At 46.1% G+C, this 27,728-nt stretch overlaps 2 long non-coding RNA genes across 6 annotated transcripts; one reads left to right on the top strand and one right to left on the bottom strand.

Annotated features, from left to right (window-relative positions):
* The first annotated feature begins 2,622 nt into the window (after positions 1–2,622).
* On the top strand, positions 2,623–26,170 carry LOC148004367 (uncharacterized). Of its 2 annotated transcripts, XR_015627418.1 has the most exons (6): positions 2,623–2,747; positions 5,582–5,661; positions 15,701–15,863; positions 23,865–24,043; positions 24,459–24,671; positions 25,960–26,170. It is a non-coding gene; the product is annotated as an uncharacterized LOC148004367 (long non-coding RNA). The 2 variants fall into 2 exon arrangements; XR_015627419.1 differs by lacking the exon at positions 25,960–26,170 and having other exon boundaries at positions 23,878–24,043; positions 24,459–24,958.
* On the bottom strand, positions 11,476–24,536 carry LOC108351791 (uncharacterized). 4 transcript variants are annotated; one of them, XR_015627420.1, is made up of 7 exons: positions 23,477–23,798; positions 17,197–17,274; positions 15,943–16,031; positions 15,194–15,298; positions 14,066–14,265; positions 12,817–12,860; positions 11,483–12,680 (listed from the first exon to the last, which is right to left on the bottom strand). It is a non-coding gene; the product is annotated as an uncharacterized LOC108351791 (long non-coding RNA). The 4 variants fall into 4 exon arrangements; XR_015627421.1 differs by lacking the exons at positions 12,817–12,860; positions 14,066–14,265 and having other exon boundaries at positions 11,476–12,680; positions 23,477–23,799; XR_015627423.1 differs by lacking the exons at positions 12,817–12,860; positions 15,943–16,031; positions 17,197–17,274 and having other exon boundaries at positions 11,478–12,680; positions 23,477–23,799.
* Positions 26,171–27,728: the final 1,558 nt, after the last annotated feature.

The following is a 27,728-nucleotide window of genomic DNA, read 5'->3' on the forward strand; positions in this document are numbered from 1 at the left end:
GGCCTTCATAGTTTCTGGCGAGAAGTCTGGTGTGATTCTGATAGGTCTCCCTTTATATGTTACTTGACCTTTTTCCCTTACTGCTTTTAATATTCTTTCTTTATTTTGTGCGTTTGGTGTTTTGACAATTATGTGACGGGAGGTGTTTCTTTTCTGGTCCAATCTATTTGGAGTTCTGTAGGCTTCTTGTATGTCTATGGGTATCTCTTTTTTTAGGTTAGGGAAGTTTTCTTCTATGATTTTGTTGAAGATATTTACTGGTCCTTTGAGCTGGGAGTCTTCACTCTCTTCTATACCTATTATCCTTAGGTTTGATCTTCTCATTGAGTCCTGGATTTCCTGTATGTTTTGGACCAGTAGCTTTTTCCGCTTTACATTATCTTTGACAGTTGAGTCAATGATTTCTATGGAATCTTCTGCTCCTGAGATTCTCTCTTCCATCTCTTGTATTCTGTTGGTGAAGCTTGTATCTACAGCTCCTTGTCTCTTCTTTTGGTTTTCTATATCCAGGGTTGTTTCCATGTGTTCTTTCTTGATTGCTTCTATTTCCATTTTTAATTCCTTCAACTGTTTGATTGTGTTTTCCTGGAATTCTTTCAGGGATTTTTGCGATTCCTCTCTGTAGGCTTCTACTTGTTTATTAATGTTTTCCTGTGTTTCTCTAAGTGTGTTCATGTCTTTCTTGAAGTCCTCCAGCATCATGATCAAATATGATTTTGAAACTAGATCTTGCTTTTCTGGTGTGTTTGGATATTCCATGTTTGTTTTGGTGGGGGAATTGGGCTCCGATGATGGCATGTAGTCTTGGTTTCTGTTGCTTGGCTTCCTGCGCTTGCCTCTCGCCATCAGATTATCTCTAGTGTTACTTTGTTCTGCTATTTCTGACAGTGGCTAGACTGTCCTATAAGCCTGTGTGCCAGGAGTGCTGTAGACCTGTTTTCCTCTCTTTCAGTCAGTTATGGGGACAGAGTGTTCTGCTTTCCGGCGTGTAGTTTTTCCTCTCTACAGGTCTTCAGCTGTTCCTGTGGGCCTGTGTCTTGAGTTCACCAGGCAGCTTTCTTGCAGCAGAAAATTTGGTCTTACCTGTGGTCCTGAGGCTCAAGTTCGCTCGTGGGGTGCTGCCCAGGGGCTCTCTGCAGCGGCAGCAACCAGGAAGACCTGTGCCGCCCCTTCCGGGAGCTTCAGTGCACCAGGGTTCCAGATGGTCTTTGGCTTTTTCCTCTGGCGTCCGAGATGTGTGTGCAGGGAGCAGTCTCTTCTGGTTTCCCAGGCTTGTCTGCCTCTCTGAAGGTTTAGCTCTCCCTCCCACAGGATTTGGGTGCAGAGAACTGTTTATCTGGTCTGTTTCTTTCAGGTTCCGGCGGTGTCTCAGGCAGGTGTCCTGCCGCTCCTGGGCCCTCCCCCACGGGAGCCCAGAGGCCTTATACAGTTTCCTCTTGGGCCAGGGATGTCAGGGAATTTATTATGATGAGTTACAGTCTGTAGTCCAACTCCCAAACAATGGTCAGTTGTAAATGGGAAGTCCAAGAATCTAGTAGTTGCTCAGTCCCACAAGGCTACTTGTTTGAGCTGCTCTTCTGTAGAAGTAGGTCCCACAGATGTGCTGGCAAGTAAGTGCGTGTGTCAAAGAAGAGTGCACGGCTTTTTTCTAAGCGGATCTTCAGCCGTGGAGTCTGTCTTCTTCATAGCTGTTTACAGTATCTCGGTGTGGACAGCGACTAATGGTGTGATGCTCCTTTTCAGGGTAGCGTTGTTTTATGGTTGCCCTTGCCTGCCTGTACCTCCTGTTTGCCTCCTTGGTGCATGTGGTATGACAGGCTGCTGCTGTTTCTTTTCTCTCAGGCTAACTCTTACCTGAAGGCACATGGCCACACTCACGTGCAGTTAGGCACACGCAAGAGGAAGAGAGTAGAAATGGGTTTCGACTGTGTAAGCTGAGAAGATGGATTCCCACGGCGTAGTAATGCAAGGGCTCTATGCTGCCCCAGATGCTGGCCAGTGGTTCCCAGAGGTGTTTGCATCTCTCAGGATACAGATCCTAGGGCTCCCAGGGAGCTGGCTCACTCAGCAAAATGCTTACTCTATAAGCCCCAGCCCTCAGCATGTCCACCACCTATTGATCCTTTCTGTTGATTGAGTTCTATGTGTGCATGCAGATACTCGGTTGAGCCTCTGTTTCCTGCAGAACCTTTGTGAGCTCTGCTTGGCCAGTTCCCGACTTTAGCACCAATGCCTGTGGCATCCAATGCTGCTTGGATGTCTCTGTAATTCAACCCTGTCTCTTATTTCTCATTTTATTTCTTTATTGGCTTCCATCACACTCTCTTATGAGTAGCCTAATCATTTTTGTCTGAATAACAGACATTACAAATTTTTGTTGAATCCCACGTTGTCTGTTCTCCTTGAAGAGTATTGGCTATTTTTCTAGAAAGCAGTTGCATTTCTTATGAATCAAGGTAAACCTCTGACACAGATGCCTTTAGCTCAAGGTTTATAGTGGGCATATTTTGGCTGGGAAAGTCCTTGAGGGACATTGTGTGTGCATAATAGGGTGTTTGCTTGTTTGCTTGCTTGGAGACAGACATCACTGTGTAGCCCTGGCTGGCCTGGAACTTTCTATGTATATCAGGCTGGCCTCAAAGTCAATGAGATCCACTTGTCCCTCTGCCTCTCTATGGCTGGGATTGCCACCATACCCAGCTATATCCTAGGATGTTTAAAAGATTCTCTGGGTCTACCTACTAGATGTGAGTAGTAAGCCCCAAAGCTGTGATAGCCCAGATTATAGGTGAGCTTTGCCAATGGCCATTCAGTTAAGAATCTTTGCTCTTGGATTCATTTAGCTCCAGCCCCATTTCCCATTATTTCTTGTGTGTTCCATGTGGTCAAGTGAGGCCTGCAGACAGTGAATCATCTGTCTGTTCTCCAGTGACTGCTCTCTTCTAGGGCTCTCAGTGGCTGGGCTGTCCTCTTGAGGGTTGGTCTTGTGTGTGTCTGGCTTACCACTCCAGATATGCTAGATTCCTAGAGGTCTTTATGTAGCTTCGATCTTGGGTGCTCTGCCCTAAAATGCCCATCTTTCCTAGCCTGTCTTAGCTCATTACCAACTCTGCAGCGCTGGCAGAAGACACGATTTCAGCTCTCCACCTCCGTAGTGAGCTGGGAAATTTTCTCGGACAGAAAGATGGGCCAATCCTAAGATAACCCCTATTTGTTTCCCATCTTCTGGAGAGTTGGTTTGGAACTACTTTTAACTGATAGCTAGAAAAGTCTTTGTATTTTGTATTTTCCATCTAATTTTCTAGCCCTGGCAGGATGATAACTCTGGCCCTGCCACTTCCTCAGCATCTCTGGCACAGAGACACATTCTAAATGACTGGCTGGATGGATAGATGGGTGAGGGAGAAGACAACTGTAGGAGAGGTAGTTGTGGTGGATGAGAGGGGCTGGGAAGATCTGCCTGGGGTGGGGTATTGTCAGCAGAGGAAGCAGGGAGGCAGAATAGGAGGCATTGTTGATGGAAAGGAAAATTTAAAGTAAAGGTGTCAGCTTATTTGAGAGGAAGGGTCCAAAGACAGGATTGACTATGGCTTTGTATGAGGGAAGAAGTTTCTAGAATACACACTTCCCTTAGAAGGTAGCTACTAAGGTGCACTTTGGGAATCTTGAGTGCTCAGATGTAGACTTCTGTCCCTGGCCATGACATGGTCTTTTGCCATTGTGAAGTCACAGTGGCCGTGGTTGCCTGCATGAGACTCTCTCAAGAGCAGTTCACGTACAGTCCCTGAAAAGGGTTGGGTGGGGAGGTCATCAGACCCTTATGAGGTTCCAGACATTCACTCTTTCTTGTACCTGAAGTTGCATGGAATCTTGTGCCCTTAACTGTGCATTTTCTTTAAGGTGGGGAGGTGTAAAGTGTGTAGGAAGCAGAAAGTCGACAGAGGTGAGGGACGCCAGTAATTAGTTATCATGTGTCTCCCATCCTGGAGTGGAGTTTGTGGTGACACAGTTGCCTGAGTCCCACACTTTCTTGCAAGTCACCACAACAAATCCAGAGATTTATCAAGCCAGACAGGGGTAGATTAATTTCTTAGGTCTGTCTTTGTGTTTTTCTATCTGGGATAAATAGAAATAGATTTCCCCGGGGGTGGGGATCTCTCCATTTTCAAGAGAAGCTAGAAATTTGGATTTTGGGGTAAACCCTAAACTTCAGATATTGGCAGAGAATATAGTCTTGAACTAAATAAGTCATGCTTGGGCGAACTTTAGACTAAAGGCATCCAGTTATGGCCAATTATTCTTTCTTACAATGCCTGTCTTCACATTTTTTTTCCATATTAAAAGTATGCTCTTTGCCACAGTATTTTTATCACGTCATAAAAACATAGGCTTCTCTTAGTGACTCTGGGATCTGTAGGAACAGAAGCTATGCTGATTCTATTAACCTCCGTGTCTCTGGTGCTTGGGACACGTTCAACCCTGGCAATACAATTCCGAGGCTACGTACCTGAGTCAGCACAGATTTCACGAAGTTAAAAGCTGACTCTAACAAGATCACCCCCATGTTGACAGCAGTGAGCCCAGTTTCTCGGCACTTCAGGGCCGACCGGTTCCAAATTAAGGGTCTCCATCATTGCCTAGTGTTTTAATCAGCTAGAATGACTCACAGAACTTAGAGAAGTGCCATGGTAATTAACTACGCCAGTTTTATTATAAAGAAAGCAGACAGAGACCATCCAGAAGAAGAGGCCTCTCAGATAAAATGCAGAAGGGTCCCCAACATGGAGTTTGTCTGCCATCATTCTTTTGAGCTAAGGTATGACAGTTATGTGTCGTGATTTATAATCACGAGCTTTGCTGTTCAGAGTTTCTAGAGGATTCCATACAGTGGCATGATCGTCGACTCATTAGCTATGAGGTGGGAATGAATCTCTAGCCTCCCTCCCTTGCTCCTTGGACATTGGGTTGACATATAGTTCATCACTCCAGACCTCCAGTCACAGCTTAAGCCTTTCTTGCATAGTCTGTTCCTACATAGAGGCTATGGGGAATCCTAACACACACCAGCTCATTGTATGAGCCCAGGTATAGCCAGGAGCCATCATGAATAGTAGATACACTGCTATCATTAGGGGAACTACAAGGCTTAGAAGCCCTGTCCTGAAAACCCAGGAGACCAGACTCTTCTTTTTGTTTTAAAATTTTAAAAATGTATTCTTTGACAGCTTCATAATTTCATTTCTTGTGTTTTGATCATATCACCCTTATGGTCATCTCTTATCTCTCTCTTCTTCCAAACAATTTCTTCTCCTTCATTAATGAGAGGCTATCTGAGTTCTTACATAACATCCCTCAATAAAAAAAGTAGGTAACGGTGGCTATAGAAGGAGTAGGTGAATGGGGTGCCATGGAGGCTCTCCGAACCCTTCCTAAATCTGATGTGAAGGCATTGATGTCATGGAGTCACTGATGTTGACAGCAGTAGCAGCAGTGGTCATTAGCCCTCCTGCTCCTATTCCTTGGTAGCCACCAGGACTCCTCAAAAGTGTGGTGGGCAATGGTGGGTTTTCTTTTTTCCCAGGGCCTCAGGAAGATTGAATTTCTCCACCTTCTAGGAATTTTGGCACTGCTAGGCGACATGCTTTGATGACTGAAGTGCTGGTGAGTGGTACCCATCCCAGTCACTTCTGGGTGAATCTTTTAAAACCATCCGATGTCTGCCGCATCCCTTTCTCGTGGTGCAATCTGCGTGTGTTAAGAAGCTAATGAGCCGATGTGGATGAGAAACATGAATAAGAAATGAACCTTTGCTGAGTTAAAACACCAAGACGTGGGGATTGTTTATTACTGAAGTGTAACCGAGCACGTTTTTGACTAGCGTAAACATCGTGCATGTATTATTAAACCATTATTACCATTTAATACTTCCTATAATCTGTGAGGTCATCAGTATTCATAGCCTCATTATTATAGATGAGGAAGAAAAAGCAATGACAAATTATAAGCTTTTGGAATTCATACCATTTGTGAGGGCAGGGTGGAGGCCAAGGCACTGTCTTTATGTCTCAATGTCTATGCGGAAAAGACCGACCAATGGTGGTGAGGCCAGGGGAGAGAGACCCTAAGCTGTGGAGCTAATGCAAGGGGCCACTTTTTCTTTTTTTAAAGCCAGGGTCTCATGTAGCATAGGCTGGCCTCGAACTCCCCGTTTAGTCAAGGGGACTTCTGATTTGCTTGTATCTGTCTCCCGAGCACTGGAATGGGATTACAGGCTTAGAACACCTGGCTTGATTTGAGCAAGTACTGGGGATAGAACTCAGGGCTTCATGCATTCCAGACTAGGAATCCACGAGCTGAGTTACCTGGTGTGTGCTTTAGAAGCTGGGTTATCCTTCCCGCTGCAGGCTCAGAGGAGAAAGGGGAGAGCCTGGGAAGATGTATGGATGTGCTTTGTGTATCTTTCAATAGGAAATGTGTGGGAGGTTTTAATTGTTCATTTCTGGGATTTCGTCTTGCCCCACGGGAAGTCTTTCCTGCCGCCTTGGCATTTGAGGGCCTCAATGTGTAAATGAATGAAGAGCAGCTACAGGTGGCCGGGTTGGAGTTTAGATGGCAAAGAGGAGGGACCAGAGCTAGTGACGACAAAAGATTAGCTATTTGGGTCTCTCCTGGCCCTTGCAATCCTTTCAGTACTTAATTGGATTTTCTGTCAAGCGTCTTTTATTGTGTCCTGAAGTCTGAATGAGAAGCAAATTCATCAAATATGTTCATGGGTTATGAATAGTCACACTCTGGATTCGGCAGAGGGCTCTGGAGGAAGGCCAGGAGGAGCGACTTAGAATGGAGGGCCGGGAGAGCGACTTAGAATGCTGTTAGAGAAGAGGGCACCAGCAGCTTGCCTGTCTCTCAGGTTTTATGGATTCCCCCTGGTCAAGCTCAGGCCCACACTGCTCATTTCAACACCAGGCACACACACTGCCTTCCTTGATGGCAGCTTCATTTTTGGGTGCTCTTATAGGTCTTGTGACATACATCACGTTTTTTTTTGTTTTTTTTTTTGCATTTGTTTATGTGTTTGTGCCTCTTTGCAAGTGTGTGCGTGTGCATGTGTGTGTGCATGTGTGTGTGTGTGTGTGTGTGTGTGTGTGTGTGTGTGTGTGCGGGGGTGGGAGGCTAGAGGTTGGGCCTCTCACTTTATCCCAGGGCTCACCAATTTGGTTAGTCTAGCCACCCAGCTTACTCCTGGGATTCCCTGTCTCTGCCTCCTGTGCTGGAATTTACATAGATGCCGGGGAGCTGAACTCTAGATTTCAATTCTTGCAGGGATAATTTAAATTTTTATCTATCTATCTATCTATCTATCTATCTATCTATCTATCTATCCATCCATCCATCTATCCATCCATTTATCTATCTATCTTTTTATCTATTTATCTATCATCATCTATCATCTATCTATCTATCTATCTATCTATCTATCTATCTATCCATCCATCTATCTATCCATCCGTTTATCTATCTATCCATCCATCTATCATCTATCTTTTTATCATTTATCTATCATCATCTATCATCTATCTATCTATCCATCTATCATCTATCTTTTTATCTATTTATTTATCATCATCTATCATCCATCTATCTATCTATCTATCTGTCTATCTATCTATCCATCATCTATCTTTTTATCTATTTATTTATCATCATCTATCATCCATCTATCTATCTATCTGTCTATCTATCTATCCATCATCTATCTTTTTATCTATTTATCTATCATCAATCTATATCTATCTATCTATCCATCCATCCATTTATCTATCTATCCATCCATCTATCATCTTTTTATCTATTTATCTATCATCTATCTATCATCTATCTATCCATCCATCATTTTTGTATGTCAAATGATTTACCCACTGAACCATCTACCCCAGCCAACATGTCCCATCTTGAACTGCCTTCTGATGTAGAGTTCAGCTTTTCATGCAGAAAACAATAACTAGTTATTGATTATGTTTGGTCTAAACTGTCAGCCAGATACACCCTAGAATCACTTAGTGTGCTGGCTAGCTTTATGTCAACTTGACACAGGCTAGCATCACTTGAGAGGAGGGAACCTGCGTTGAGAAAATACTCGTATCAGATCCAGTTGTAAGGCATTTTCTTAATTAGTGATTGATATAGGAGGGCCCAGCCCATTGTGGGTGGTGCCATCCCTAGGCTGGTGACTATGGGTTCTATTAGAAAGCAGGCTAAGCAAGCCAAAAGGTATGTCAGTAAGCAGCATGCTTCATGGCCTTTGCATGAGCTCCTATCTCCAGGATCCCGCCGTTTGAGTTCCTGTCCTGACTTCCTTCGATAATGAACAGTGATATAGAAGTGTGGGCTAAATAAACCCTTTCACCTCCAACTTGCTTATGGTCATGGTCTTCATCATAGCAGTAGAAACACTATCTAGGACAGAAATTCGTTCTAGGACTGTGGGCCACTGCTGCCACATGTATTTTTGTAGGACTGTTGAAGGAAACTTGGGTTGGAAAAGCCCTTGACTGTTGAGAGCTCAGTGGCCTATTCTGTAGGAGCTTGGAAGATCAGAATGTAGAGAGCAATGTAGAGGATGCAGGCCTGGCTTGTAAAGTTTCAGGGGGAAGCAAATACTCTGGCAGGCCTTTTGAGTGAAGACTCTGTGGTTCTGGTCAGCTGGAGCTGAAGAATCTACTGTGATTAATAAGAGAATGGACCCGCTAAAGTAAAATCTTTGCTTTGCTGGGACAGTGTATGTTGGTCAGCTGGGGCTGAGTGATCAGCTATAACCAGAGACCAGCATCATTAAAATGAAGTCTTCTGAGAGGTGTTTCCTCAGGGCCAGCAGACAAAAGCTGTGTTCCATAGGCAGCCCCGGTTGTGCCTTCTTCTGTCAGCTGAACTCAGTACTGTTAAGAGTCACCCAGGTGAGACTGGTTTTGAAGGCACAAAGGGGTCCTGGAGAACAGCTGATGCTGGGCACTGTGTTGCAGGACTAGAGCCCCTGAAGAGAGCCCAGGAGAGGATATTTGTGAAGGTGCAGTCCAGATGCAGCAAGGAACGCCGTGATATTTGGAGACACGACTATCATAGGTGACCATGAGCAACCCAGACCGAGAAGAGCAGCAGAGGTAAAGTGGAACCACCCAGAGCATAGAAGACAAGCTGTGTGTGAGGCAGGGAACAAGGCTGGAGAAATGATCCAAGCCTCTTATAGCCTAGAAACCGTGAGTGAATTCCAGACAGTAAGTATGGAGTTGTCTACACTGTAGGAGTTTCGTTTTTCTTTGTTCAGACTGTGACTGTGTCCTATTTCTTCCCTCTTAAACGTGAGAAAGTATTTATTTTTGACTTTAAGGAGCCCACAGTTGAGAGCCTTTGAACTTTTAAAGAGTTTTGGTATTTTATAAATACCTTGGGTTTTAAAAGAGACTGAATTAAACGTTTGAATTTTAGACTTGGATTTTAAAATTTGGAATGTTTACATTGTAATGTTGATATTCAAGTCCGACCTTAGGGACGAAAAAGAAAGGAAAGTTTATGGTTTATCAGTGATGGGTTTGTGTGTCAGGTTGACATAGAGTCGATTGTACTAGCTGGTTTTATGTTAACTCGACACAAGGTAGTTATCTGAAAAGCCTGAAACTCAATTGAGGTGATGCTTGTATAAGATTCTGACTGTAGGAGAAGCCGTGGCAGGACAATATGGCGGGTGACGTTAAGATTCTACACCGTACCTTTTACAGGTTGTTACAAATGTTCTTAAGGGATGGATGGTACTGGGCTTTGTATGTTTAGGTGGGCAATTATATCTTATGAATTGGGTAAAAAAAAGATTCTGGCTATAGGGCATACTCTTAGTAAATGATGGGGGCTGTTGGGCCCGGGTTCTTTTAGAAAGCAGGCTGAGTGAGCCATGAGGAGCAAGCAGGTAAGCAGCACTCCTCCATGGCCTCTGCATCAGCTCCTGCTCCCAGGTTCCTGCCCTGCTTGAGTTCCTGTCCTGGCTTCTTTTAGTGATGAACAGTGATATGGAAGCGTAAACCAAATAAACCCTTTCTCCCAACCTATTTTTGGTCATGGTGCTTATCACATCAAAGAAACCCTGTCTAGGACACTTAGGGAGAAGTCTTTATGGGGAGCTGTCTAGATCAGGTAGACCTAAGGCCGTGTCTGTAGGGGATTGTCTTGGTTGTTAGATGAGCTGGGAAGAACCATGCTTCCGTGGAGAGCGTCAGTTCATGGGATGGGGCTGAAATATTTAAGAGTGAAGAAAACTGGCTGGACAGATTAGGCAGTAAATGAAAATTCCAGTTTTCTCTTTCTGTTCTCCATGGGATGCGACTAGCTGCTTGAGTTCCCGCCTGGACTTTCCTGAAATGAGATTTTAATGTCTGGAATTTTCAGCCAGACAACCCCTCCCTCCTCAAAGTGGCCTCTGGCCCTTATGCTTCATTACAGCCAACATCTAACCCCACTCGGTCAAGCCCAAGTGAGGACAGCAGGCTCTGGCAGCGAACACTGAGCTTTCTAGAAATTATTGGAGTTGGCACAGCTTTAGGGCATCGGTTTTCTTTCAACGAGCAAAGGTGTGTGGTTTACTTCTTAACCACTCAGAAATAGTTTGAAATTTCTGTTTGTGATTAGCCTGTGTCAAAAGGGATGGGATCTGGGGAGGTGGGAGGTAGTTCACCCTGTAAAGTATTTGCCTCACTAGTTGGGGGGGGGTCCTTTGTTGGGGTCCCCAGCACCCATGTAAACAAACAAGGGTAGCAGAGTAGTGTGGCTATAACCACTGGGCTGCAGAGCCTAGAGACAGGAGGAATCTCTCCCTCCCTCTTCCTTTCCTCCTCTTCCCCCCCCACCCCCCCCACACTCAGGTAGACTGTTGGGTTCCACCTTGGTGTTTCCCTACCCCCTTGCTGAGCTTTTTAGCCTGCTATAGCAAGAAATTGTTTACACCCTTGGGAGCTGCTCTTAGCTCTGATTTGGGGCTGGGATTTTCCATGGCACCCTTCCTCCCCACTGAGCCTTCCTGCTTGTTGTTAAGAAGTTGTTTATGCCCCTGATTGGGCCAGAACTTTCACCACACAGACTTTTCCTGTTTTCCTGGTTGGGGATTTTCACCTGCCTTGTTTTTTTTCCACGGCTTTTGCCTCGGGTATATAAGGAGATCTCAGTAAAGCCTTGGTGAAAACGGGTGACCCGTGTACGTGTTTTCTTTCAATCCCACAGACCTACGCTTGATACTCACACACTGGCGGCACAGGTGCCGACAGTAGACATGGGAAATAAATGTTTCTAAGGTTTGAATGTGGGAAGCATCCCCTTAAGGTACCTTTGCTGATCCCTGCCCCTCAAGAGAGTGATAGTGTGGAAGCAACGGTCATTATGTTTGAGCCTAAAACATGACCGGGGAAGATGAAGAAAGAAGTATCACTTGTTTAAATGGTAGTAATTTTACGCACCAGCAGTTTATGAAATATAGGCAGAGTCACATGAACAATAAGGAAACATCCCTGGGCCCTTAGAAACATAAGTGACACATCCGGCGTCTGGAATATGAACTGCCTTGTGTTCCTCTTTGGATGCAGATAACAGTTAGCAGTGACGAGGGTATAGCAAACACAATGCAATTTCCCCTCTGGAAGGGTGCCTTGGAAGGTGGGAGGCTATCTCTGGTTCAGAAGGATGTCTTTCCAAGGATTAACTTAAAGAGCTTCCCAAGCCAGAGCAGCTCAGAGCAGAACGAAACCAAGACAAGACAAAACCCTCCAAGGGAATTAGTTCATTTGTTTCTCCTCTGAAAAAGGAAAACTCTGTGTTCCCCATTAGGCCTTAAATTTGCTGAGGAAATCATTTTGTTTGTAGAATGGGTGGATTTAATAGCCAGCCCATCACGAGTGGACTGTAATACCCATGGTGCCTCTCTCCTCCCATCTTCCCAGTGTGCTCTTCCAAATCTGTATGAGGTTGTTTTAGCCCCCTGTTTTTGGAGAGTCCATTTAAAGGTCAGAGAGGTTATTCATAAGCTATAGAACCTAGCCCCAGTGACTCCCTCCTTCTAGGTGGGCCCCGCCTCCTCAAACCATCCCAAACAGTGCCACTGGCTGGGGTCCAAGCATGCAGATCCATGAGCCTGTGTGGCACAGTTCTTATTTTAGACCACAGTAGATTGGATAGGAGCACAGTTCTGTCAGAGAAAATGTAAGGTCTGGATCTTGTAGGGAGGACACTGGAAAGGGGCGGCTTGGAACTTGGGGACCACATTACTTCCATCAGAAAAGGAAGAGACGAGAGAGGCATGTCAAGGTTTGTCAGGAGGGACACTGAGGCGGAGCATGCTTTTGAGTAAGAAATGTAGCAGGGGGTTTCTTAATACAGCGAACAGACAATGTACCGGGGGCTTTAAGGAGAGCTCAGACCTGCAAAGCAGAGCGAGCTCCATTCTACGCCTTTCAGAGAGCACAGAGAGGTCCCGCACCGTGTGGTTGATGAGTAAGCTACAGGGAGTGGCTGTGGACAAGTTGTCTCTGATCCGCGGACAGCAGAGGACACAAAGTTGTGTCTGGAGTGTTGTAACCGGATGTTTCTCCCGTAGGCCCTCCTTGCCAAGGAGACGTGAGGAGCACAGACTCAAGCAGACTCTGGGGCTTTAGTGGAGAGAACAGACATAGAAAGTGGGTGTCCTTTGTGAGCATGAATTAATCAACGTCCCTGTTCCCTCTGCACCTCCCCCTACCCCCCCACCCCCCGCCCCCAACCCCCCCAACCCCCGCTGCCTCCTACCCTTCCCTGCTCTGGCTCCGGGAAACCTCAGGAGATGAGCAAGCCTGTGGATGTTTGAGGAGTGGGGGAGAGAAACAATAAGGTCCAGGTGCTACAACGGATACCCCGGGGAAGGATGAGTGGCAGTGGGTGTGTGGTCCTTGCTGCGTCATGCGCCCTCATGCGGCACCATGCCATGCCATGTCGTGCCATCTCACGTCATGCTAGGCAAAGCCCACGTCTTCAACTTCTCAAAAATGTTTCAGAACTCGGGTTGTCTGGTTCAAGAAGGAACGTCCTGCTGCTGTTTTATTCTTCCTTCATGGCGCTCACTGCCCGGGTTACTTTGGGGTGGGTGGGGGATGGGGGTTAGAGGCCTTCCAGTACAAGGACGGAGATACATATTCATTTCTGCCGCTTCCTAGTCCTTATTTATCACATTTTAGCTGTGCTTCATGCATATTCCATATCTTGCTAATTTGAATCAATTCTATCCAAAATTCATTGTTAGATGTTTTTCTATTTATGCTACCCTTGTCAAGGGTAACTTTCCATCTCTGACATTTCCTGAGAGCGCTGCTGTCGTTCTGTGGGCACACCATCTGTTTGCTGTGTGTTGTCTGTCATTGTACCCTACCTGTTTGTTGCTGTCTGAAGTCGGCTGATTGCCTGAAGAGTTCCAGGGATATAAGCACATTACCTGCAGATAATCTTGGTTCCTCCTATCTGCTTTTAATTTGAAACTAATAATAAATCATCTAGGTAATTGCATTAATGAGGATCTCTGTAACAATGTCAAAGGGTACAGGGCCAGCGACATCGTGGACTTCTTTTTCCTGACAGGACTGTGAAGATGTGCTGTGATTCTCTGCCTGAGGAGTATGTCTACCCAGAACCATGCTATCTGGATTGACTGGGACCTGTTTATCTATTGGTACAAATTGTCCCTCTGTCCTCAGACTTCCCTTGCTTTACTACCAAAAGCCCCAGACAAACCTGGTGGACAGAGAATGGGAGTCATGCCTGATCACTTTCCGGTCTCCCTGGAGATGCTTACAAAGTCTCCATTTTATTGGTGTGGTCGATGACATGTGTACATTTAGTAATATCAGGTTGTCCTTCACGGTGCCCTGGGCTTCAGTTGGTCATGCTGTGTTGGTTCTCTTTAGTGTATGTATGTGTGTCCATATGTAGGTGTGTGCAGGTGGACCTGCATGAAGGTGGGGGTATCAAAGGTCAACTTGGGTGCCCTCCTCAGTTAACACTCTACCTCATTGTTTGAGAAATAGTCTTTCGCTGTATCGGAGTGGGAAGTATCCACTACGCTGGCCGGCTAGTCAGACCCAGGAATCCTCATGCCTGTCTAGCACTGAGATTGTAGAATGTGCTGGTGGCTCACTTTCTCCAGCAAGGCTCCGCCTCCTGAAGGTCCCATAACCTCCCACAGCAGTGCCACCATCTGGGGAGCAACTGTAAAGACATGAGCGTCTATGGGGGATACTTCACAGTCAAACCATAACAGAGACTCTCTTCTCTGATCCAAGGAGATAGGCACTTGTTTAAGCTAATGTGATTTTTTTTAGCCATAGCCCAGCGATCCGCATGTTACTGGTGTTAGAGCTTGCTACAAGTGAGAACTGTATTCTAGAGGCCCATGTGCTGAAGGCTTGGTCCCCAGCCTGTCTGCCGTGCTACAGGGAAGTGGTAGGACCTTTGGGATATGAGTTCTTGTTGAAGAAAGGCGGGTCACTGGGGTTGTCCTCTTGAAGGAAATATTGGGACTCCAGTCTCCCCTTCTCAGTCTGCTTTATGGCCACTGTGGGATGAGCAGCCCTCTTCTTGTCAGACACTCTAAGCATGATGTAATGCACAGCCACAAGCCTAAAGCCACAGGACTGAGTAACCATGGACTGAGACCTCAGAAATCATGAACCAAAACAGACCTTTTTAATCTCTCTAAGTTGACTTATCTCAGGCATTTTGTCACAGTGTCAAGAAGCTGACTTACATGTCCTTTACTTACTGAAATTAATTTCTTTCTTTCTTTCTTTTTGGCATTCCCTTGCCCTCTGAGGAACACTAATTCCTATGAATACAGGATTACTGGGATGGGCATAAACCACCTATGAGTGTGTGTTGAGCAGTATATGGACATTGTGTTAATATAACTAGATGTTTGGCTCTCCTTTTTCCTGGTTTGCTTATTTGAATTCTAAATGTTAAGAGGAAAAAGAATGGCTTCCTTACTAGTGCTCAGTGGTGATGACTTGGCTGTAAAGCTCCAAGGGGAGGGACAATGATGGCTCTGTCCTGCTGCCTCCCCTCTGGCTCTGTTAGCGGAGGGATGCTGGAAGGCATCCTCTGGACTTCCCCTTGCTTCACCCAAGATTCTGCTTACCCATTCCTCACTGCTCAGTACCACCACTCCTCCATCTGCTAGACCACAGGCTACTCAGCTGCATCCTTCTCTGGGGCTTCAAGATCTCCCTGGTGGTTTCACGTCCTAGGGAAGAACAAACAGCTATAGTCCCATACCTGGAATCCCAGCTCAGACATCAGATAGAAGGTGGGACCAAGTCACCTCCCTAGCACTTCAAAGTCATGCTCCCCCACATGGAACTCACGAGGCTAAGACCAGACACTACAACATTATAGCCAATCCAGGCTGAGGCACAGAAGTGATCCCAGGCTGAGACATAGAAGTGATTCCAGGCTGAGACATGGCGTCATCCCCTTATCTACCCTCCCACTAACTCTGAATTGTGGACTCCACTCTTTTCCTTCCTCCCACATCTCCAACCAACACAAACCAAATCTACCACTTCCCTGGATGCATAACAATTCATGCTCATCTTCCTGAAGTCTCTGCCTGCCTCCCATTCTACCTTCCTTCTTCCCCTTCTAGTGTCAGACCTGATTTTAGCCTACACCAAGGATGGGTACAAGGATGCTCTACCCGGATGAAACAAAATGGCCCCTGCTCATCCCCATCAACGCTGCTGACTTCCTGGAAAATAGAGGACAAACTCCAGGCAAACTATGATTCTGCCACTGGGGGCGACAAAAAGGTTTGAAGCAATGTTTCATTTGAGAAAAATAACACTAATACACAGAGAGATGCAAACTACTGTGCTGAGCGTTACATACCTCTCTCTCTCTGGTCCTCCCTAGCTGGGTATCCCGTATGACTCATGGGTGGGAATCTTCTGCACAGACAGGGCAGGTGCTCAGCACACCTGCAGGAGGGATGATGCTTGAACTCTTAGCAATTTACCAAGTGCTCCTGAGTTGAATGGAGAACCGAATCCTTGAGAAACCCACTTTCCTTCTGTAGGGAAGGCTGTATCAATAGTGAACCCAGAAGCTAGGAATGGGAACTTGAAGCTGGGTGGGGGATATGAATGAAGAATGGTGGGGAGGAGAGAGGGAGAGGAGGAGGAGATGGGGATGGGGAGTAGGGGAAGGGAACAGAAGTATACAATTAAAGGAAAGTAGAGAGTCAACGAAGAAGAGTAAAAGGGGAGTGGTTGGAGAGGGAGGGGAAGGAGATGGATACGAATTTGTAAATGTAACTTTTATTCGCCAGATGTAATTTCCATCTTGGAGCTTACTGCTGAATAAATTTACTCTTTCTACCTCTTTCTGAGCTCTGGCTGGCTGGCTGGCTCAACTTAGCCGTTCTGGCCCAAACTCCTCTCCAAGTTGACTGATTCAAACTGGTTTCTCTTGGCTTCTTACTAAATTGTTGTTCTGCTTGGAAAAACTGCCTCTGAATTCTATAAACTGAACTTCATTGACTTCACTGACTGCACACACTGAACAGAACCTAAGGGAAATGAATAAATATGCACAAATTCAACTGTACTCAACTGAACTGGATGGAACTGAACTGAACTGAACTCAACCCAACCGCACTCAACACCCTGCTCTGCTCTTAGGTAGCCCCTCTCTTTCCTATTTGCTCTCATGAGAGTTAGACACCTCCTATGGCTGGCTCATTCTGTCAAATCTTTCTCTGATTCATCCCTTTGTCTGCCTGACAATTCGATGTCATTGTTTGGGATTAAAGGCATGTCTAAGGAAATGTCAAGTGACTGTATTCCAGACAGAGGGATTAAAGGTGTGTCATGCCAGCTGGATCACAGAGACCCGGAAGGTCTTTGGATGTGACCCCTTGCGGGAGCAGCTATGTGGCTGGATTAAAATTTCTTTACCAAAATTATGTTTGAAGAGGGGGACAGGGGAGGACGGGAGGGGAAGAGGAAGTGAGAGGAAGTAGAGAAGAGAATGAGTAAGAGGGAGGGGAAGGATGGGTGGGGAAGGAAGTGGGAGGGCATGGGAATGAGGGCAAGAGGAGGGGAGGTGAGGTGGAAGGAGGGGAGGGAGAGCCCCTGGGAGTACCTGGTTTTCTGAATCCAAGAACTGCAAGTAGTTATTATGTAGGCATCTCACACAGGAGCTTGAATCCCACACTTGGAGCTGTCAGGGCAGAGCAAGGCTAAGGCAAGCAGGATTCCAGAGGTCTGCTGCACCTCACTGCCTTGGACTCCACAATGATCCCTGACAGAGCATCCATGTTGAATTGGAGCACTCAGTCTTGGCGAATACTTGTTTTATAGGTTGGTGGACTCACCATCTACCTAAAGCTGTCTGTGGAGCCCTGGCACCCACTCTCCTACTTTCATGGACCAATAGCAGCCAGGGGAGCTTGGTTCTCCCTCAACATTCCTGTTGCACCTCTGGGTGATGGGCAATGGCTGGTGGAACTGGGGTTCGTGGTCAGAGAGCACCCCTCCCCTTCATGGAGTGGCTGTGTCCCCTTCCCAGAAAGATTCAGCTTTCTGCTCATAGTCCAGAGAGAGAAGAACCTGGCCTTTCTTCCCACCTTGCTATTTTCCTGGTGAGCTTGTTTAAAAGCTGTTGCTTTCCCAAACTTCTGGGACCTGTCAATCACTTGCCTCCCCCGAGTTTCAGAACGTGTGTGGAAGGTATTTTTTTTCTTAAACTTTCGGGCTCCTTGTCACTATGAACAGGTTCTAGAATCACCAAAGCACTTACTTGCTAGGACTCCTGGTTGAATGAGCACGTTGTCTACCGACTCAGAGAAAACACTCATGTGTTGTAGACAGAGGAGACAAGCAACGGAGAAACTGATAGCTGTGGTGAAGTTTGGGCTGCCTCTCACAGATCAGAACCTCACCCCACTCACAAGGATGCTGCTGATGCCCTGTCAGAATCTCCTTCAGCTTTCAAGGTTGGCAGCTCAGTGGCTTCCCGCTTGGAACCAGCAGATTGGGTTAGGCTAGTGGTGCCTGATTCTTGGGTCCAAAAGAACATCCCTGAGGCCTCAAGTTGGTGTTACTTTCATGACATGTGTTTTGGGACAGTTCCTGGGGTTTCCCTCAAGCAAGCTCTGAGGACCACAGTCCACAGCACCTCCTACCAAACCAGGAACATCCAGACATCCCTCTCCGGCCCTGTCTTCAGGGAACCTCACTCAATGCACCTGTTTAATGGTTAATGTTAATTTATAGCTTGAGAGCACTTGGAATCTCCATGACAGGGGTGTCTGGGCATGCCTGTGGTGAATTGCCTTGTTTACTTTGAATTGGAAGACTTGTCCACTGTGGGTAGCATCATCCTCCTGGCAATCATGTTAGACTGCAAATGGAGGAGGAAGTGGAGCAAGAAGTGCACAGCACTCTCTGTTTTCTGATTGATGCGGTGTGAGCTGCTTCAAGCTTGAGTTACCTTGAATTCCCCGCCATGATGGACTGTACTCTTGGGCTGTGAGGTGTAGAGTAAAACCTTTTCCCCTTAAGTTTCTTTAGTCACATCAACAGGAGAAGAAACTAAGACCCAAGTCATACCCTGTAACAATTGTAGTGCCAGGGGCATAGCTCAGAGGTACAACAGTTTTCACCTCTGCACTGCCCAAAATAAATAAATAAATGATCAAGTAATTAAATAATTAAATATGGGTAGATTAAATAATCAATCAATCAATCATCAATCAATCAGTAATAAACAACCCCACTAACAGTTGGCTTCTTTTTAGAGAGAATAACAGCAGCTTGAGGACAGAGGAGAAGGAGCCTTCTGAGCCAAAGCAGTAATGAGCAGAAAGGATGACTCTTTGCTGCTGCTTTTCTTTAGATTCAGTGTGTCGGCCATTTTGAAGTTACTACAGTCTAAGGATGGCCATCTTGAAACTCCTGTAGCGAGTGGGCACTGTCAGCATAAATCTTTACTGTGTCTCATGTTGGAGATTTTCTATGGTTGTGTGTATTTATTGTGTGTGTTAAATTTGAGCATGGAGAATTCCCAAAGGCCTGAAGGGTGCACATAACTTCCAAACTCACCACACACACTCTCAGATTCCCTCAGAAATCAGGGAAAGTCTCTCTCTGCTGTGCACTTCACAAGACCATGGCCCTTTTGCGAGTCTCCTCCCAGATTTAGGGTTTAGAAAACGGTGCCACTTGTATAGGAAGGTGGTTTTTAGGTGCGCTGCTGTTCCCATGTGGGATGATGTAACAGGTGAGGCAGGTACAAGACAGAATGAGGCCTGTCATTGGACAAGGAAGGAAGGATGGGCGGGAGAAAAGTTTGAGGGAAGGGGAGGAGACTGGGATGGAAAGGAGGGCAGAGGGAAGGTGGAGAAGCTGCCGCAGAGAGAGAACATGGAGGCTGATGTTAAGATTCCACACTGTACCTTTACAGTTTATTATGAATGGTTTTTTTTTTTTTTTTGGTTCTTTTTTTCGGAGCTGGGGACCGAACTCAGGGCCTTGCACTTCCTAGGCAAGCGCTCTACCACTGAGCTAAATCCCCAACCCCTGTTATGAATGTTCTTAAGGGATGGATGTACAGGGTTTTGTATGTTTAGGTGGGCAATTATATCTTATCAATTGGATCAGAGGTTGTTGTGTTGTGTGTTCTTTCATGTGCAGATTTAAGTGTAAGGGAATGTGGGGCGGCTGGTCTGGGCTGCCACAGAGTTGGGATGTGTGTTTCTGGCATGGAAACCTGCCTTGGGGAACTAGATAGGTAGAGAGATTGCTGCCAGGCTCAGAGAGAGGCCTTCGCAGTGTGATATGGGATGTAGCAGAGCGGGTGAGACACTTTGTTAACTGAGATTAAGATATCTAACAGATATCTTGGGGCACTGCGGTGCCGGACCTAGAACAGGTTTTAGACTCTTTTATTTTTATAATTTTACAACAGCATTACTGAGTTTTCTTAGAGCTGGGGATGGACCCCAGGCTCGTGTGCTAGGCAGGTGCTCTCCACACCCCTCCTCTCCAGCCCCAGATTATAGGTGTTGTTGTTTACTTGTTTATATTTTTGAGATGAGGTTTCCTGTAGCCATCGCTGGCCTAGACCTCACTGTGAGTGTAGAATGACCTTGAGCTCCGGCTCTCCATCTCTGGGATTACAGGTGTACACAGCCATGGCTGGCTTTGTGCAGCACTGAGAATGGTATCCAAGGCTTCCTCATGCGGGGCAAACATCTGCTGACCCTCTGCTTTCTCCTTCCTGAATGCTGGGAGGGGGGGGGTGACAGGCATGTTCTACCGTGCCCCATGCCAGTTTCTAGTTTTGATTTCATTTTCTTTGACAACTTAGAAGGCTGAGTGAGTAATTTTCCTGTGGTTATTATAAATGTTGTCTTTCATGCTGTCTGTCCGTACACGCCCTTTCTCATTACTTTTCAGGACCATTTTTCCCTTCAATTTGTCCATTTAATAAACTCTTGCGACACTCCGAGTATAGATTTAAGTGTTTTACATACATCATTAGTTTTGTCATCTTTACTATATAATTATAAATATAATAATGTATAATTAACATGTAAATTTTTTTTTACTTATTTTATGTAGTTATTATCTGGTCATCGTGATCCATATTTCTCTATAATAGGAACCCGAAACCGTGCCTCTGCCCCAGACAGTGTGCTGGTTGCATTTCTGTTGCTGTGGGACAAAAAGCAATTTAGGAGAGAGAGGGTCATTCGGCTCACAGTTTCGTTGTCATTTAGGGTAAGTTAAAGCAGGAACTCAAAGCAGCTCACCACATCGCATCGACAGCCAGCAGCAAGCGAAGCGAGTGGATGTAGACTTACTCGCTCTTAGCTCAGTTTTTCCCCTCGTACACAGTTCACGACCCCTGCCTCGGGGTCTAGTCTTCCCACAGCCATTGCTCAAAACAATTCTCCCAGCAGACATGTTCGCGGGTCAAGCCAATATAGTCAGTCCCTCATTGAGACTCTAGTGATTCTAGACAGTGGCATGTTGACCATGCTGACCACCACAGGATAGAAAACAATAGACGGTCCATACTCTGTGGCTCAGTGAGTAGAAGCTGAGCTTCCTTCCTCCACAGTGCTCCCTTACACAGCGAGCAGCCTGCACAGCTGCCAATATTCATAATGACCATTCGTGCTGGGTGCTATGTTAGCCATTCACCAATGAGGAAGACGAGGTTTAGGGAATTCTTCAGCTGGCTTGTCCAACCTCCCACACCTCTAAGCAACTGAGCCAGATTTGAGCACAAATGTGGTTGATTTCAAACCAGAACCAAACACAAGGCGGCCATCTTTCTATGTTGTGTCTAACAATGCCTAATGCTACAACAGAACTCCCTCCCCCACCCCACTTTTGAGTTTTAATTTTTTTTTTTGAAGTATGGATGATTTCAATGTTTCTACAGCAAGCTGAGAAATTGACCTTTTTTTTCATGTTTAAAAAATATTTTTGTTCTGCTTAGGAAGTATTGATTGTTTTCATGATGGATTTATCCATCCTTTCTCGGACTTACTACTACAAATTCAGTGCCCGTTCAGCTATAAATACCCAGTGTGATGTTTCAAAGTCAGGGCCCGACCCTGTTTCCACAGCTTTTTGAAGAGTGAGTGTTCCCGTGGGCAGGTGGTCTCACGTGTTCCTTGGAAGTCCTGCATCGTGGGTAACCTTGCAGGGTGACTGGAATTGAAGTGTCATGCATACAGCTAAGGAATTGGTTAAAAGCCAGACAGTCTCTCTTGATGTCTCTACATTCAGAGTATCACCAGACTTGAAAATAAGAAAAATAGGATCTGTGAGACAAAGGGGTTGGGGTCTGATGTGTCCCTGAAGACCTCTCCATCTGTGTGCCTGTCTTAGGGGTTCTTTCTGCTGCTGTGATAAATACCGTGACCAAAAGCAGCTTAGGGAGGAACAGGTTTATTTCTACCTACAGTGTACAGTCCATCATCCAGGGAAGTCCGTTCAGGAACTCAAAGCAGGAACAAAAGCAGAATCCACAGAGGAGCTCTGCTCACTGGCTTGCTCCTCATGGTCTACTCAGCCTTCTTTCTTATATATCCAGGACCACAAGCCCAGGGGGTACCTCTCACAGTGAGCCGAACCTTCTGAGGCCAATAATCAATTGAGAAAACGCATCACAAGCTTGCTATAGGCTAATCTGGCGAGGGTGTTCTCTCAATTGAGGTTTTATCTTCCAAAAGGACTCTAGGTCATGCCAAATTGACGTAAAATTTACCAGTGCAACACCCATCACCTGTCTACCAAGATTTTGGAAGCAAACCATCTTTTCCAAGCACACAGCTGACTTGTTCTCTAGGATTTCCTGGAGATGTTGATGGCTTTGAAAAGACCTTTACTGAATAATTGAAATCTAAAACCAAATACTCAGAAAACATAAAACATGAAACCATACAACGCCGGCTTTTTATCTTACCCACCCTGCTGTGCTGAGCTGAGCCAGGTCTGTAGAGCTCTGTGTGTAGCAGGGCAGGGACTTTCTGGCACTCACCCAGAATCCAGGACTCAACTCTGGCCTGGCTTCTCCAGGGACCACCTCTTCTTTCCCTTCTATGAGCATGGCTTTCATGCCCAGCCATGTGGCCTTCATGACCAGCCGTGTGCCCTTGCCATCCAATGCTGTATAGCAAACGTTCTACAACATCGTAAGAACTGCCAAGTAGACATCTTATAGTTCTAGCATTCAAAGTGGGAGATAAGCAACCACAACGCTTCTTTCAGGCCTTTCCTCCATTGCTACCTAACTGTCTTGTTATCTACCCCTGAGCTCTACAAGTTCTCCCCATAGGCCTGCTCTTCTGGGTAATTTCATAGGTGAAGGGGTTTCTCTTCAATTCTGGGCTCTGCCCAGTTGATTTTCTCCGAGTTCAGCAGTCCTCATTGGTAGTCCTCTCTGATGTCCTACTGTCTAACTTCAGCTCTCTGGCTTTTCTTGACCCTCCAACCCAGCCCATCGACGTAGTGAATATAATTATGTGACCTCAGCTCATGCTACAAAGAACTGAAGAGCCACCCAGCTGAGCCCTGCCTAAGTGCCTCACGCACAAGTCCAGGGATAGAACGAACGGTTGCTCTTTATGTTTTAGAACATTTTGTTGTATAGCATCGGATAACAAGAACATTCAGGCTGGGCATAAAGGCCACTCTGAGAATGTCAATTGATTCATTCCAAGGCCTTCAGTGGGGACCTACAGCCATGCACAGGAACTGTGATGTCTGCCTTTAACGGTCAGTTTGACACAACCTAGGATCACCCATGTCAATAGACTTATTGAGGCATTGTCTACACATCAGGTTGGCAAGGACCAGCCTAAAGGTGACTAATGGAATAACAGGTCCATGAAAGTGCTATTTACCTGAGAAGAGATCTCTTAAAGAACATGTTGGAGAGGAATGTTCACATGTCTGTCATAAGTAAGTTTAAGATGGTTTATACAGTCGAATGTTGATGTCTAGAGCTGGAAGATATGCAGACTCAGATGACAGGACTGGAGTCCCTAGCACAGGGACACTGCTGGGATACACAGATACAAGTTAGGCCACCTAGGATTAATTTCAGAAGGGTGAGAGTTCAGGAACTCTGCCTTGGAAATCTCAACTTTTTCTGAGTTGAAAGAGAGGTAGAGGAGCCAGGACAGGCTTCCTGGAGGGAAGGCTCAGAAAGATAAGGGGAAAGCCCAAGTGTATTATGTTTGGGAACCCAAGCGAAGAAAAACATTCTAAGGAAGGGCTGATGTCATACAGTATTGTGTTCCAGAGAGTTCTAGTAAGATGGAGACCGAAAATGAGAGAACAGATTTCATGGATGCTGTGGACCGTCTTAGCAAGAAGAGCTTCAGTTGACGTCAAGGTGGACTGGACGTATGGAGCAGTGGGTGGAATTTATACGGAATCAGACGTAGACCTGGAGTTACCATGTGAAGGTAAATGTCTCCCACAGGCTTGCATCTTTGAACATCCGAACTAGAAATGGTAGCACTATTTGGGGAGGTTGTGGAACCTTTGGGAGAGAGACCAGCTAAAGGAAGCAAGTGTCTGGGGCTCATACCAGAGGTTTGTAGCCTCCTGCTACTTCCTGTTCTGTGTCTGCTTCCTGATTGTTGAAATCTGGGCTAGCAGCCTCAACCACTCTCAGCCTGATCCGATTTCACCTTTGCTGCTCCCAGAGCCTTCTCCAGCTTTTGGGATGAAGCACATGGGGGCCGCCATTGTTGAATGTCTTGCCCCTACTTTAGGTCGTCACACACACAGAGTTGTTTGGGTGTTTTTTGTTTGCTTGTTGCTTCATTTTTGTAATTTTGGCATGCCCCAAATGACTCATTCCATTCCTTTTAACAGGGTACCACACGCAGAATGAAAACCCTGTCATCTCCAGCTTCGGTTCTATCCATCGGTCTCTCTTACCTTGATCTGAAAGTGAAGATAAGTCACTGTCCTAAACTTGCAGTTACCTTAGATTCCAGGAAGAACGGGGCTTCTTAGAACGGATCCCTGCCCATATAAGGACAAGTCTACATGGTGTAACAATGGAGCCTGAAACCTGGAGTAAAAGTAATCGTCTTGCAGGGGAGGGAGGAACCACATTGATCCCTTCAAGAGGTGACAGTGAGAAGGACCACCTTGCAGACCCAGAACTGAGACAACGATTGACCAGACCACACGTTGACTGGGACTGTTTTTTTTTTTTTTTTTTCCGGAGCTGGGGACCGAACCCAGGGCCTTGCGCTTCCTAGGCAAGCGCTCTACCACTGAGCTAAATCCCCAGCCCCCTGGGACTGTTTAATATGGGCCTCTGGCTCAACTCTCTCATTACTTAAACCTCATGTCAGTCCCCTGAGGATGGACTTCATTTGTTGTTCTTCCACACATGGCTACATTGAATACATTTCCTCTCCTCCTCCCCTTCTTTCTCTTCCTCTTCCTCCACCTCTTCCGTCTTCTCTGCCTCCTCTTTTGCCTTTACTCATCGTCCATTGCCACACTGGGGATGGGTAACAAAGCCCATTTCTTTTGAACTGTCATAGCCTAGGCTTTTGCTCCGTAATCTCTGGGAACACCAGCTGGGGCTAAGTGTAGCTCTCCCCCAGTACGGATGGCTGTGAAATGGTGATGCTATTCTGATCTTACATTTCTACTTCACATAACACACAGCGAAGACCTTTTCTTTCCCCAACCACTGAAGAAAAGTAGGCTCCACTCTAACTGGACAAACTTACATAACCAACTGGAACCAATCGTTGGGAACAGAGAAATGCCACTGTGGGTTGGCTTACACTTGTGAGGGCTCGTCCTTAGAGTCAGAGGTGGCCTTCGTCCCACCCACACGGAGCCATGTTAGTTCTTGGGAGCAGTAGAACAAGAGTTAAGGGAATGGCTCACAGATGGTTCTTTCCCATGCTCCCCCACCAACCCAGGAACCTTTGTATATGCCTTAGAACAATCACTGCAATATCCCTCTGTAGTCTCTTATGTGGATACAATACAATCCTCTTTGAGGATTAGAGATGTTTGGTCCATCCCTGAAAGTATACCCGTGCATAATGTCATGCCTGACATTCAGCAGAAATTCTCTCACATGTTTATAAGGCTGAATTAAAATAGAGGGAAAGAGAATCTGGATGACCAAAGAGTTCGGATCCCCCTCTCACAAAACTAACCCGGCTCTATTTATAAGCAAAGACGGTGACTACCTCTCTGCCTGTCTTGTTTCTATCCTTCCTTTCTTTTTCTTCCTTTTCTCTAAATGAACAAGAATAGGCTTGCTTTCTCCTCCGCAGTCCTGCCCTCCCCTAATCTGTAGCTTGTGCGATGGTGTTTGTTTGTGCTCCCCACGTTCCAGGTTCCGGGATGCCTGCTCTGTCTGCCTCGGGATGATGAACTCCGCAAACATCTGTTTCCAGGAACGGACTGCATTTTAATCGCATCAGAACGGCAGAGGCGTCCTGCACTTTGATACCTTTGGGGTTTAGTGTGGGGGATTATTGGTTTATTTATAATTCATGTCCTACTCACTTCTGATTAAAAAAAAATCATGGTGAAGCTGTGGTAAACAGAGGGAGTGTGTCCTTGAGAGGCAACACCCTGGTCTCGGGTTGTAATTCTGATTGGAGTGCACTTACCCTGGGACCTCATGCAATGTCTTACTGTTTGTGAGCCTGGGTTTGCCCCATCCTTTTGAAGGAAAACTGGGAGTGTCGAAGCTGGAGGTGGTGAGTTTGGAGTCCTTCATGGTGTAGTGCCGAGCTTCCCTTTCGCTCCTCATCAACAGGTGTCGAGCATGGCTGAGGCAGGAGCCTTGCTGGCTATGCATGTTACAAGATCATAGTAAGCTTCGGAAAGGCAGGGGGAAAGCTCACTCATGCAAAGTAGCTTCGTAAGCTATTCGGCACCGGTGGGGTTTCCCCAGTGATTGGCAGGGCTTCTCAGGATCCCATCTCAATGCTGACATTAATGGTGTGTGAGCCAGTCGTGCCTGGAACCCCTTGACTGTAGTCTGACTTTATTATTTCCCCCCAACCCCCTATGAGCCTTTGTTTTTAATAACGATGACACACCCCAGATAGATAAAGACATTTTAATGGCACTCTCCAACATAGCTGTGTTCTGACACCTGCATTGGCCTTGATTGCCCTGGGCACTCAGACCCCCCCCCCCCCCCCCCGAACTCACGCAGAAAGAAAGCTGACTTTGGCTTGAAGGCGAAACTGTAGCTATAATTTCCTTCAATTGCAGTCTAGTCTCATCTGATTTGTGCTCAAGGGTGCTTCAGATGGATTGATTTCAACTGTTGGGATATCTCGGTACAGCTGGGAGCCCGAGACAGAATTCCCTTTATGATTCTGTTAGATATCAGATATGTTTGGTACCTAAAGTGGGCAAGGCGTTTATCTGTGAATGGGAGGAGAGGGGGACAGAGGAGCGAACTGGCACCAACAGTTTTCCAGTAGGCAGCCCTCAGGACAGTCTCTCTCAGGGTAGATTTCGCCTTTGATGGTCAGTCCCAGGCATCACATATATGTAATTTTCAGGTTGTTACTGACTGCAAACCAGCAATCAACCTTATGACAGGAGCCGAACTGACAGGAGCATGTGCATGTAAGAAATCCCTGTAATTAAGCATCTTAATTAGTCAGCAGCCAGTCCGTCTTCCTTCTATTTTTACTCAAACACAGACAGCCTCACAAACGTTGTTCCCACAAATTTCTACATGCTCTTCGACAGAGAGAGACAGAGAAGAAGTTCAAAAAGTTTGTTTTTATCTGCGATGGAATCTAAGAGGACCTCCCACACTGCTCCCCGCACCTTGTCTCTCTGGCAAGTGGCACAATCCCCACATCAAATCCCGACAGTCCCTTAGTGCCAGGTTGCTGGCGTCACCCCAATGGGAATGTGTGTGAGCGCTAAGCTGCTCAGTGCTGGCATCCAGTGAGGCTTCCTCCCGGATTCTTCTTAGTTTATAACAGAGAAAACAGACGCCCAAATGCACTTGTATTTATGAGTCTTCTCTCACCTGTCAGCCTCATTTTCCTGTTCATGGGAAGTTTTATAAATTCATCCTGAACACTAAGTTCTTAAATGTGGTTTTTATCCCTTGAATCCACAGTACAA

This window comes from Rattus norvegicus, chromosome 8 (assembly GCF_021556685.1).
Source record: "Rattus norvegicus strain SHRSP/BbbUtx chromosome 8, alternate assembly SHRSP_T2T, whole genome shotgun sequence".
Classification (NCBI taxonomy): domain Eukaryota; kingdom Metazoa; phylum Chordata; class Mammalia; order Rodentia; family Muridae; genus Rattus; species Rattus norvegicus.